The following is a 10,614-nucleotide window of genomic DNA, read 5'->3' as shown; positions in this document are numbered from 1 at the left end:
TGGGTGCAAGGTCCAGGAAAAGAGATTCTATCTCAACATTGGGAGGAACGTCCTGATAGTAAGAGCTATTTGACAGTGAAACACACTCCCTCAGTGTCTCCTTCTTTGGAGGCCTTTGAACAGAGGCTGGATGGCCATCTGTCAGGGGTGCTTTGAAGGTGTATTCCTGCATGGCAGGGAGTTGGACTGTTGCAACTCTAGGATTCAATGTCCTTGAGTGCATTCCCTAGCTTTTCGCGCTCAGTTTCTCTGGCATTGTTCCGCTTCTCCTGTCCTCTGGGTGGCGCTCTGCGGCAGGTGGAGCCGCTCTGGCCCTAACTCAGCTCTATGCTCCCATGAGCTGTCCAGCACTTCAGCATCTGCAGACCAGGCAGAGGCTGCAAAAGCAGCCAGGCTGGGAAGAGGCGAGGAGAGAAAACCAGGGAATAGAGAGGACTAGAGAGGAGGGGGGGGATCGAGAAGCAGATCCAGGGGTGGGCTGGGAGGGGGATCAATAATTTGGATTGCCCCCCCTAAAACAATAAGGGGTCAGAAATCCAAGGCAACGCAAGGCTGGTGGAAAGCAGAAGGCCAAAAAGCAGCTGCAGAGGCTGGCGGAGAAGCATCAGCAAGGCTGCGGTTGCATCTCTCCAAGGTAAGGGAAGGATGGGTGGGGTTGCGTTGATGTGTTGGTGCTTTATTCGTTGCAAAATTTGGATCTGTTGTGCTGTTGACGTTGTTGTTGTGCGGTGCCTGGATCTGTTGGATGGAGGGGGGGGGGAGAGGACAGCTTGCTAAGCCTTTTATATTTCCCCCCAGCCGGCCTGATCTTGTGGCAGGAGGCGATTTGGCCACAGTCCCATCTGCTGTGTCTCTGTGTGTGCATGTCTGTCTGTGTGCGTTATCCAGGACTGGGTCCTTCTGTCCTCTTCTTTCTGCAAAGAGCAGGTGGAGTGTGTGTGTGTGTGTGTATAATGTGTGTGTGTGTATTTGCTTCTGGAGATCTCTTCTGTCGCCAGGGAAGGCAGATGCCAAACCAGGTTGACGGCTGTTGTTTGGAAAACCTTCCTTTCCTAGCAGGGTTGTCTTAAAATTCCATTTATTGCTCGATATCGATAAATATATACTTATGCTCGATACCAATACATGTATATTTATTGTTCAGTATCAATACATCTCTATTCATTCTTCAGTATCTGCTCCGTGTCTGATCAAGACGGAAAGGGAGCTTTCCAAAAGTGCTGAATTCTGGCTTCTAAATCCATTCGACACTTTGGAGAACTCCTGTCATGCTGTTGTTGGATTGCAGCTCCCAGCATTCTCCGTCACTAACTGTGCTAGATCAGCCTGGTAGGACTTTGTAAACCTAAGAACATCTGCCCCACATGTTTCCCAGTCTTACCATGCCGGTTGGGGGGATTCTGGGCACTGTAGTCTCCAAAAAGGGAGATTTCCAGACTTGGTGCCTGTGTAAAGATAGACAACTTTAGTGGAGCCGTTGCTCTTGAATGGGAAGGTTTGATGCCAATGAATTAAAAGGAGCACTTAAGATTCACACGCATAAAGACATAATTAACCGTTTGAACCCCGGGCCGGCTGTGAGCATTAGAGGCTTTCCAAAGGATTAGACCTTTCTAGGCCAGTCCTTCAGTGATGACAAAAGCCCCCCAAAAAGACAGCAGCCTTTTCCTTCTCACAAAGTGGCAATCCTCTCTTCAGGAGCAGATGGCTGGGATTTTGTCTTTTTTTAAAGCAGAGAAATGCCCGGCGGGTGAACTTGGCCCATGATATCTGCAGAGCCACTCCGGGCAGAGGGAATGCACTCATCCCTCCGTATTTGCGGCATCGACATTTGCAGCTTTGGTTATTCACAGATTTGATGAATAGGTTCGCTCTAGGAATCTCTAGGTCCTCCAGTGCAACTCTGTGGTCAGCTTTAACTAAACATTGCACTGAAAGACCTAGAGAGAATACTCTACTAGGTCTTTGTAGCTCCTCCAGCGCAGTTCTATGGTCAGTGTCTGTCGGACGTTGACCACAGAGTTGCAATGGAGGACCTAGAGATTCCTAGAGAGGATACTCTACTAGGCCTTTGTAGCTCCTTCAGCGCAGTTCTATGGTCAGTGTCTGTCGGACGTCTGTCGGACGTTGCAACGGAGGACCTAGAGATCCCTAGAGAGGTGTCCTTCCAGGTAAAAACATAGCGCTTTTGGTATTTACATTTTTTTCCTTATTCTTCCTCCTCTTCCTTTCTAGTCTTCCTTTTCTTCTTCCCCTTCTCCTGCCTCTTCCTTTCTCTCTTCCTCCTCCTCTTCTCTTCTTCTTGGTCTAAATTGGTTTGGGTCCCCAATAAATGGTGGCACTGCCCATGTACCCCACTTTAGGACCTTTTTTTTAAGGACAAACATTTTAGCAACATTTTTCAAGGCCCCCCCCCCCACTCCTAGAAGCCATGTTGTGGTTTGAGTGTTGGACTATGACTCTGGAGACCAGGGTTCGGTTCCCAGATCGGCCACAAAACCCGCCGGGCGACCTTGGGCCCAAGTCACAGACTCTCAGCCTCAGGGGATGACAAAGGCTAACCTCCTCTGAACAAATCTGCCCAAGATAAACTCCATGATAGGGTCGCCATAAGTCAGAAATGACTTCAAGGCACACAAACAACGACAGCAAAGGTGGCCCAGAGAGTCTCTGTGGTGGGAATGGCCTGCACAGTCCCTAGAAGCCATTTTGAAGCACACATTTGTGTTATTAACCCCTGGCGGCTACAAACCAGCCTTTTGGGGGTTGCATATGCCCCTTGGGATGAACGCATGATGCTGGAACATGTGCTATCTCTATTCCTAGGGTCAGAAAACCAGCAAGTTGGCATGAGTTGGCATGAGTGGTGGCTGTTGGCTTCCATGTCTCTGGGGTAGTAAATTCATTCTAGTATGTATGTATGTATGTATGTATGTATTTATTTATGATAGCTTTAAATAAGCGATTCCTGCTGCTTCTATTTAGGTATAGGCTTTTAACATGCTTGGAGAGAGCTTTGAAAACCTGGAGTGGGTCCGCCATCCCTCTGACATGGCACCCAGCGCTTGCAAGACCACAAGGTGGATTTAAACCCCCGTAACTGAGAAATCCCCTTCTAAGATGAAGCGGCATATCATGTCATCTTGGATATCTCATTTCTTTGTCAAGAGGGGGAAAATGTGGTTTAAATATAGGTGGGAACTTTGGTTCTAGGCTGTGGCTGACGGCACAGAGAGATGTGAAAGAAGGCAGCTGTTTCTCCTAGCTTGGTATGCGCAGACAAGGCCAGAAATACCTCTTCTCTTGATATTTTCCCCTTCCCGCGCTTCCCATTGTCCTCATTTCTCTGGACAGGTGGCAGGCAAACTTACATAATCCTATTAGTACAGGAATAGCGGCTTCTCTCTTATATAAGCATCCCATTGATGAAAGATAGGAGAGACAAACCTTCTAAAAAGACGGGGATCCGTAATGGGCGAGTGATACTTTGGGGATCTCCAGAACGTGCGTGCGTTGCTTCTCTAAACTGCCCAAGACTTTATTCTAACAGAAGAACAGGTTTCTAGCCCTCATGGTGTGAACCTAAGCTAATATTGTAGTATGTTTAGGCAGGAAAACAAATATCGAAAGGCTCGGATATACAAAGCGGGACGCCTGGCTTGGCTATAGTACCTACGAAAGGGATCTCCAGGAGTCTTAGTGGATCACAGGTTAAACATGAGCCAAGAGTGTGAGGCGGCAGCTTAAAAATGCGATCAATAGAAGTATAGTGGTCCATATAGCAGCAACTGGGTTGATTCACATATGTTCCTAGAACCATAGAGTTGGAAGAGGCCACAAGGGCCATCCAGTCCAACCCCATTCTGCCATGCAGGAACTCTCAAAGCATCACCGACAGCCTCTGTTTAAAGACCTCCATGGAAGGAGACTCCGCCGCACTCGGATGCAGCAGCTAAAAAGGCCAATGCGATTCTAGGCTACATCTATAGAAGGTTAGTTTCTCAATCAAGGGAAGTAATAGCACCACTCTATTCTGCTTTATTCAGGCCTCCTCACCTGGAATATTGTGTCCACTTCTGGGCACCACAATTCAAAAAGGATGTTGAGAGGATGGAGGGTGTCCAGAGGAGAGTGACCAAAATAGTGAAGGGTCTGGAAACCATGAAGCCCTATGAGGAAGGCCTTAAAGAGCTGGGGATGTTTAGCCTGGAGAAGAGAAATTTGAGAGGGGACACGATAATGTTTAAATGTTTGAAGGGATGTCACATTGAGGATGGAGCAAGCTTGTTTTCTGCTGCTCTAGAGAATAGGACACAGAGCCATAGATTCAAGGTAGAGGAAAAGGCATTCCTTCTCAACATTAGGAAGAACTTCCTGAGAGTAAGAGCTGTTTGACAGTGGAATATTTTGCTGCCTTGGTGTCTGGTGGAGTCTCTTGAACAGAGGCTGAATGGCCATCTGTCATAGGCTTAGATTGTGTATTCCTGCATAGCGGAATCGGGTTGCATTGGATGGCCCCTTGCTATCTCTTCCAGTTCTGTGAGTCTATGAATCCGTGGATATGGAGGACTCATTATATTTCTTCTCCACACCAATTCGTGATTCCTAGATGCCCAAGAAAAGTGCGCTTGCAAGGGTGAAATTGAAATCTGCTCCAGGCTTTAAATGAACTTTCCTCAATGCCGAAACCTGAACGGGACAGTTCCTTTAAAGTTAGCTAAAGCCCACAATGGATTCACTGAGTCCCCAGTTGCTACCGGTGCAATGAAACGTCCCAATGTGAGGAAAGGGAATATATGGACTTCGCTCTAGCAAGAAAGCCAGCAGTGGATATATCTGCAGCCTGGTTACCATGGGGAGATGCGGCCGTTGTGTCTGCAGGTTTCCCTTTTGGGGAATTCTTGCAAACCAAGGACCAATGGTATCTTTCCATAGCAATGCCAGGGGAGGAAAAAACGAAGAGAGTGAAAAGCTGACTCTTGGACTGAAATCTGGCTACCTGAAATCCTGCTGCAAGGTACTGCGACTGCGGCAGGATTGTGGCAGGTTTGGTGCGCGCAAATTTGATAGTAGGTTGCAATTCTTCATCCACGGTAGGCATGCATTGCAAAGTCAGGGGTGCGCATGTTGCAAGGCCCAGGGTGGGAACGCTTTGGGTTTTGCCCTCCGCTTATGCAGCTTTGTGGATATGTTGTCTCTAGGAATCTGTAAATCCTCCAGTACAACTCTGCCAGAAGTTGACCATAGAGTCATGCTGGAGGACCTAGCGATTCCTAAAGATAACACTTCTCTAGGCATTTGTACGCACGATTCTATGGTCAACTTTTACCTGATGTTGGCCATAGAGTTGCACTGGAGGGCCTAGAGGTTTCCAGATTTCACACCTGTAACATTTCTGCATCGGAGGGCTAAGGAGTTGCGTCTCCCCAAATCCTCTCCCTTTCTCTTTCCTCCTTAACATCCACAGTGTTTCCCTATTGGCTTTGTGGCTTCTCATCGTCCTCTTTGCAAAAAACACCAGGAACGCAAGCCAAGCTGGCTGTGATCAGGATAAGACGGAGGATGATGCCACGGAGATGGGTTCGGTGGGCGGGCGAGAAGAAGTGGGTTCGAACGCTTGGTGGATTTGAACAACCGTGCCTGGATGCCGGGAGGGTGAGACGGGGGCAGCATCAGAAAAGATGCCAAGAAAAAGATGCCCTAAGCTGGGATTTAGTGCATCGCTGAAAATAACATAAGCGGGATTTCAGCCAGAATTATAAGGGGCTGGCGTATTATATAAAAGGAGGGGTTTAAGGGAATGCGAGCGCGTCTTGTGTGTATCTCTCTCTCTCTCTCTTTGCAAAAAGGACTGACCTACAGAGAGGGCTACTGCTGCGGAGTCAGTATTTATCAGTATCCAAGAGAGCCCTATAAAAAGGAAAGGATCGTCACATCCCTTTCTCCTTGAGTCTCTCATGATGGATGGATGGATGAAACAGGGGCAGAGGCTGTCTCCCACTTCGGTGGGATAGGGCTCCGCTCCAGATTTTAGCTATCTCCAAAGCGTCGAAGGGATAAACTGGGAAACACCTTAATGGCAAAAATAATAACCATCAGCGGATTCATCACCCAAGCAAGTGTCACGCATGCTATATATATCAGCCTTTCAATGTTTATTTCTTGCTTAAGTGTAGTACATTTGGTTGAAATTCATTTGGTTACTTTGGGCTTGACTCTCTATCCTCTTAAGGTCGTCTTCAGTTCTGATCCTGCCAAAGAGCTCTTACCATCAAGTTCTTCTTAATGTTGAGGCGGAATCTCTTTTCCTGTAGCTTGAATCCATTGCTCCATCTCTTAGTCTCTGGAGTAGCAGAAAACAAGCTTGCTCCATCCCCAACATGACACCCCTTCAGATATTAAAACGTATCATGTCAGCGCTTAATCCTTCTCTTCTAATTTCCAATTTCTCTTTCTATGATGAAGCTCCTCCTAACATTTAGGTGGAATCTCTTTTCCTAAGTTTGCATCCATTCTTCTGGGCCCTGTTCTCTGGAGCAGCAGAAAACAAGCTCGCTCCCTCCTCAATATGACAACCCTTCAAATATTTAAGCAGGGCTATTATATCACCTCTTAACCTTCTCTTCTCCAAGCTAAACATCCCCAGCTCCCTGAGTCTTTCCTCAGAGGGCTTCATGGTTTCCAGACCCTTCACCTGTACTTTGAATCCATTGTTCCGGGTCCTGTTTTCTGGAGCATCAGAAAACAAGCTTGCTCCCTCCTCAATATGACGTCCCTTCAAATATTTAAACAGGGCTATCATATCGCCTCTTAAACTTCTCTTCTCCAGGCTAAACATCCCCAGCTCCCTAAGTCTATCCTTATAGGACTTATGGTTTCTCAAACCTCCACCATTTTGGTTGCCTTCCTCTGGACATGCTCAAGCTTGTCCACATCCTTTTTGAATTCTGGTGACCAGAACTGGACACAGTATTATTCCAAGTGAGGTCTGTCTAAAGCAGAATAGAGCAGTATTATGACTTTCCTCCATCTAGACACTATACTCCTATTGATGCAGCCTAGGATCATATTGGCTTTCTTAGCTGCAGCATCACACCGTCGACTCATGTTCAGCTTGTGGTCCACTTAGACTCCGAAATCCATTTCACATGCATTTGTTTTCAAGCCAGGTGTCTCCCACCCTCTATTTTTCTTTCTGTCTAAGTGTAGCACATTTCTCCCTGTCGGCATTTGTTTTGTTAGTTTTGACCCAACTCTTTATCCCGTTAAAATCATTTTGTATTCTGAGCCTGCCCTCGGAAGAAATCTTGCCGAGAAAACTCCACAATCGCTCCATGGCCTTAGGGTCGCCATAAGTCGGAAACGACTTGAAGGCACACAGCAACATAAAGTACAAATCTGATAAGCACTATCAAGGTTTCTATCCTTGGAGCAGCCTTTGCATGTGCATCTTTGCAATTCGCTAACAGGGCTTTGTTGCCCCTCCGAAAGAGGCAGCACCAGGTTCGGAAAGTTTCGTACCGGGGGACATGACGTAGAATCGTACCGTAGAACCGTAAGTAAATACTACTACTACTACTACTACTACTAATAATAATAAATAGAATCGTGGTCCATATTCTCACCAAGCTCTTGTTCTGACTCTGCCACCTTCGCTTAAAATCTCAGGGCTTGCATTGTTTCCCAAAGAGATTACTGGGCTCCACCTGGCTCCCGTCGCTGTGCATTTGTCCCTGGATCGATTGTCAAGAAATCCTTTTTCACTCAATGCTTTTTCTTTTCCTTCTGCCTCAGTGATATATATCCTCCCTTCCCCTTTCCTAAAATGTATTTTTCACTCCTTCAGCCAAAAAAGAAAAGTCAGGAAGGAGTTGTGTTGCTTAGCAGCAGCAGCGGCCTTATATTGCTGGGCCAGGGAATGCATGCACACACATGCACACAACACACACACAACACACACTCCAAGATGCTCCTTGTCTTGGCTTTCCAAGCCCAGTTGGAGAGAGCTGGATGAACCCAGACCTGGGTTGCTTAGCAACCTGCGACAGCTGCCAATCAATGTAAAAGGAGACGCAGGGGCGGGCGGACAGAGATCCAAAGTTGGTCCCTCCGGTTCATTCGACCGGTCAGTCCCCAGTTCCTTGAAACCCGCATAGATTTCCCTGGATTCCCTTTTTGCACATTTCCCTCGCCGCTTCTCTCCTGTGTGCAAACAGAGCAGCATCTTTCGCTGCAGATGGCGACGTCCCTCAAATCCCCAAATGTGGGTTTTATTCCAGACTCCTCTACTCCCGTACATTCCATCCCGCACCCTCAGAACCTCTGGGCAGCAACTACTTAGGGTTCCAGGGGCTAGGCTTACCTCCACCACGAGGAAGACATTTTCCATCGCTGCCCCGGCCCTTTGGAACACGCTGCCCACAGAGCTCCGCTCGGCCACCTCCTTGGCCCAATTTAGAAGGGATTTAAAAACCTTCCACGCTGCATTCCCCGATTAAAGTCCTAATAGGCCTCCCTTCCTCTTCATGGGCAAGAAGACTGGCTAACGGGGTTTTTATTCTGTTTTTTATTATATTTATGTTTAATTTTTGATGTAGATTTTGTGTATTGCACTGTTTTTATCGTGGTGTTAACCGCCCTGATCTTTGGAAGGGCGGTATAAAAATAAAAATTTAATTTAATTAAATTAATTAATTACTAACAAATGTCCAAGACGGGTTTCTGCCACAATTTCATCCCACCTGTTGGGAAAAGAAAAAGACAAGGAAATCCACTTCGAAATATCCCCCGGCTTCCAGTGACTCCGGGTCGTCGGGGCGGCGAATCCATTCCGGGTTTTGCTGGCTTTAAAAGGACCGTTCTGTTTAGGAATGGAAGGCCGCTTTCTCGGAGAGAATCCTTTGTAGCCTGGAGTGGATTCATCGCCACTCATCCCTGGTTTGAAAATATTTTTAAGGTATAGAAGGTGTCTAAAAGCAAACCTTGATTTTGCCATTTTATATAAGGGACACTGTTTTACTACGCTGTTGTATTTAATGGGACTTTAACATCTTCGGATTTTGGTATCCATGGGGGGTCCTGGAACCGACCCCAAAAGATAGTAAGGGACCACTTTAATAATAATAGACTTACACTTGTGTAAGGCATCAAAATCATCATCATCATCATCATCATCATCATCATCATCTTTTATTTATATCCCGCCTATTCCGACTAGGACTGAGGCGGCTTACAGTAAAACGGGGAATTGTTTTACTATTCCAGCTATTGGTTTTTCTGACGACACTAAAAGTCCATTCTTCTTTCTCCTTATCTCTGATGTTTCCTCGATTCCTATTTAGCAGAGCCTGCATGCTTTGTTGGATGCAAGAGAGGTGAACGCTGTGGGAAGAGGGAGGTGGAGGAACGACGCGGCCCATAAATCCCCCAGTGGCTTATCTGTGTGTCACGGCACATAAGGGATCCACCGGCATTTTCCAGATTTAGACACACTTAGGTCAGGGCTAAATCGGCAGCAGAGCAGAAAGACATTGCGAATCTAGAAGGGAAAGGTCAGGCACGCCATTATCAGAGTTGTGGAGGAATAGAACGAACTATCCTGAGTTCAGCCGGAAATAAGAACCATGCATGCTCAAGGCGCCGAATACCCTAGAAAAGAAGGTGCGATGCCAGAACAAGACAGTTCTGGGAATTGTAGTTGGTTGTGGCACCGGAGCTTTACAGTACTCCCTTTGCATTCTGTACAGATAACGGGTTTTTGTATTTAGGTTTTTCAACACAACTTTTTGTCGGGTTAGAAATGTGTTTTTTCGGCACACAAAAGAAATTCCTCCGCAATACTTGAGGATGTTTGACTATAGGGAGGACCCTGAGGAGGAACGTGAGTTTTTCCCTTGCATCTGGGAGGAAAGGATCACAATTATTTCTCCCTATGTACTTGAACAAATCACGCAAGGATTTGCCTCCCTACTTCCACCCCTCCGTCTCTAAAATGGGAAGAACGGTGCAGATTTATCCTCTCCTTTCTTTCTTGTTCAGAGCAGGAAGGCAATCAAGATGAAAAAGCACCTTGCTTATTAAAAGGCCTCGATGAATGATTAATAACTTCCCGGTAAGCGAGACTTCATTTAGACAAAGCCGTGCCTTTCAGCTTGAGACAGAGGAGTGCGGCGGATGGAAATCGGAGACTCGACTGGAGAATTGGTATCAAGATGGAGTCTCCTCGACTTGCGCAGCTTTAGTTGATCTTACCTTTGTACCAGACGGTGCATTCCTCTTTCGAAGCTGAGAGGAAAGGGGAAGAAGGCAAACAAATGGGTTCTGGAAGTCTGAAATCTCCCTGGAAGCCAAGTTGAGACTGTCATACTTTAGCCACATCATGAGAAGACTCACTAGAAAAGCCAACGATGCTAGGAAAGGTAGAAGGCAGCAGAAAGAGAGGAAGACTGCAGGCCAGATGGATGAATTCAACCAGTGCGGACATGGGCCTGAGCTTGTAGGGCCTGAGGACAGGGATCTTGGAGATGTCTCATGGTCACCATGAATTGACATCAACTCAGTGGAGCAATCCAGGTGCTGAACCTATTGAGGAACCGAGTCCAGAACTTTGGATCT

General features: G+C 46.8%; 1 protein-coding gene across 4 annotated transcripts in view; it reads left to right on the top strand.

Annotated features, from left to right (window-relative positions):
- SRRM3 (serine/arginine repetitive matrix 3) overlaps window positions 1-10,614 on the top strand; it is an 89,473-nt gene that overhangs the window by 20,577 nt on the left and 58,282 nt on the right. For 2 of the 4 annotated variants that reach the window (XM_042442328.1, XM_042442325.1), the window contains exon 1: window positions 503-634. The exons of the other annotated variants lie outside the window; for them this stretch is intronic. The gene's annotated coding sequence lies outside the window, so the exon portion shown is untranslated. Of the gene's footprint in view, window positions 1-502; window positions 635-10,614 lie in introns of those variants that run through there. 4 annotated transcript variants of the gene reach the window in all.

Source organism: Sceloporus undulatus, chromosome 11, assembly GCF_019175285.1.
Source record: "Sceloporus undulatus isolate JIND9_A2432 ecotype Alabama chromosome 11, SceUnd_v1.1, whole genome shotgun sequence".
NCBI lineage: Eukaryota > Metazoa > Chordata > Lepidosauria > Squamata > Phrynosomatidae > Sceloporus > Sceloporus undulatus.
Note: the sequence above shows the minus strand (reverse complement) of the source record. Positions and strands in the feature narration are given on the sequence as shown.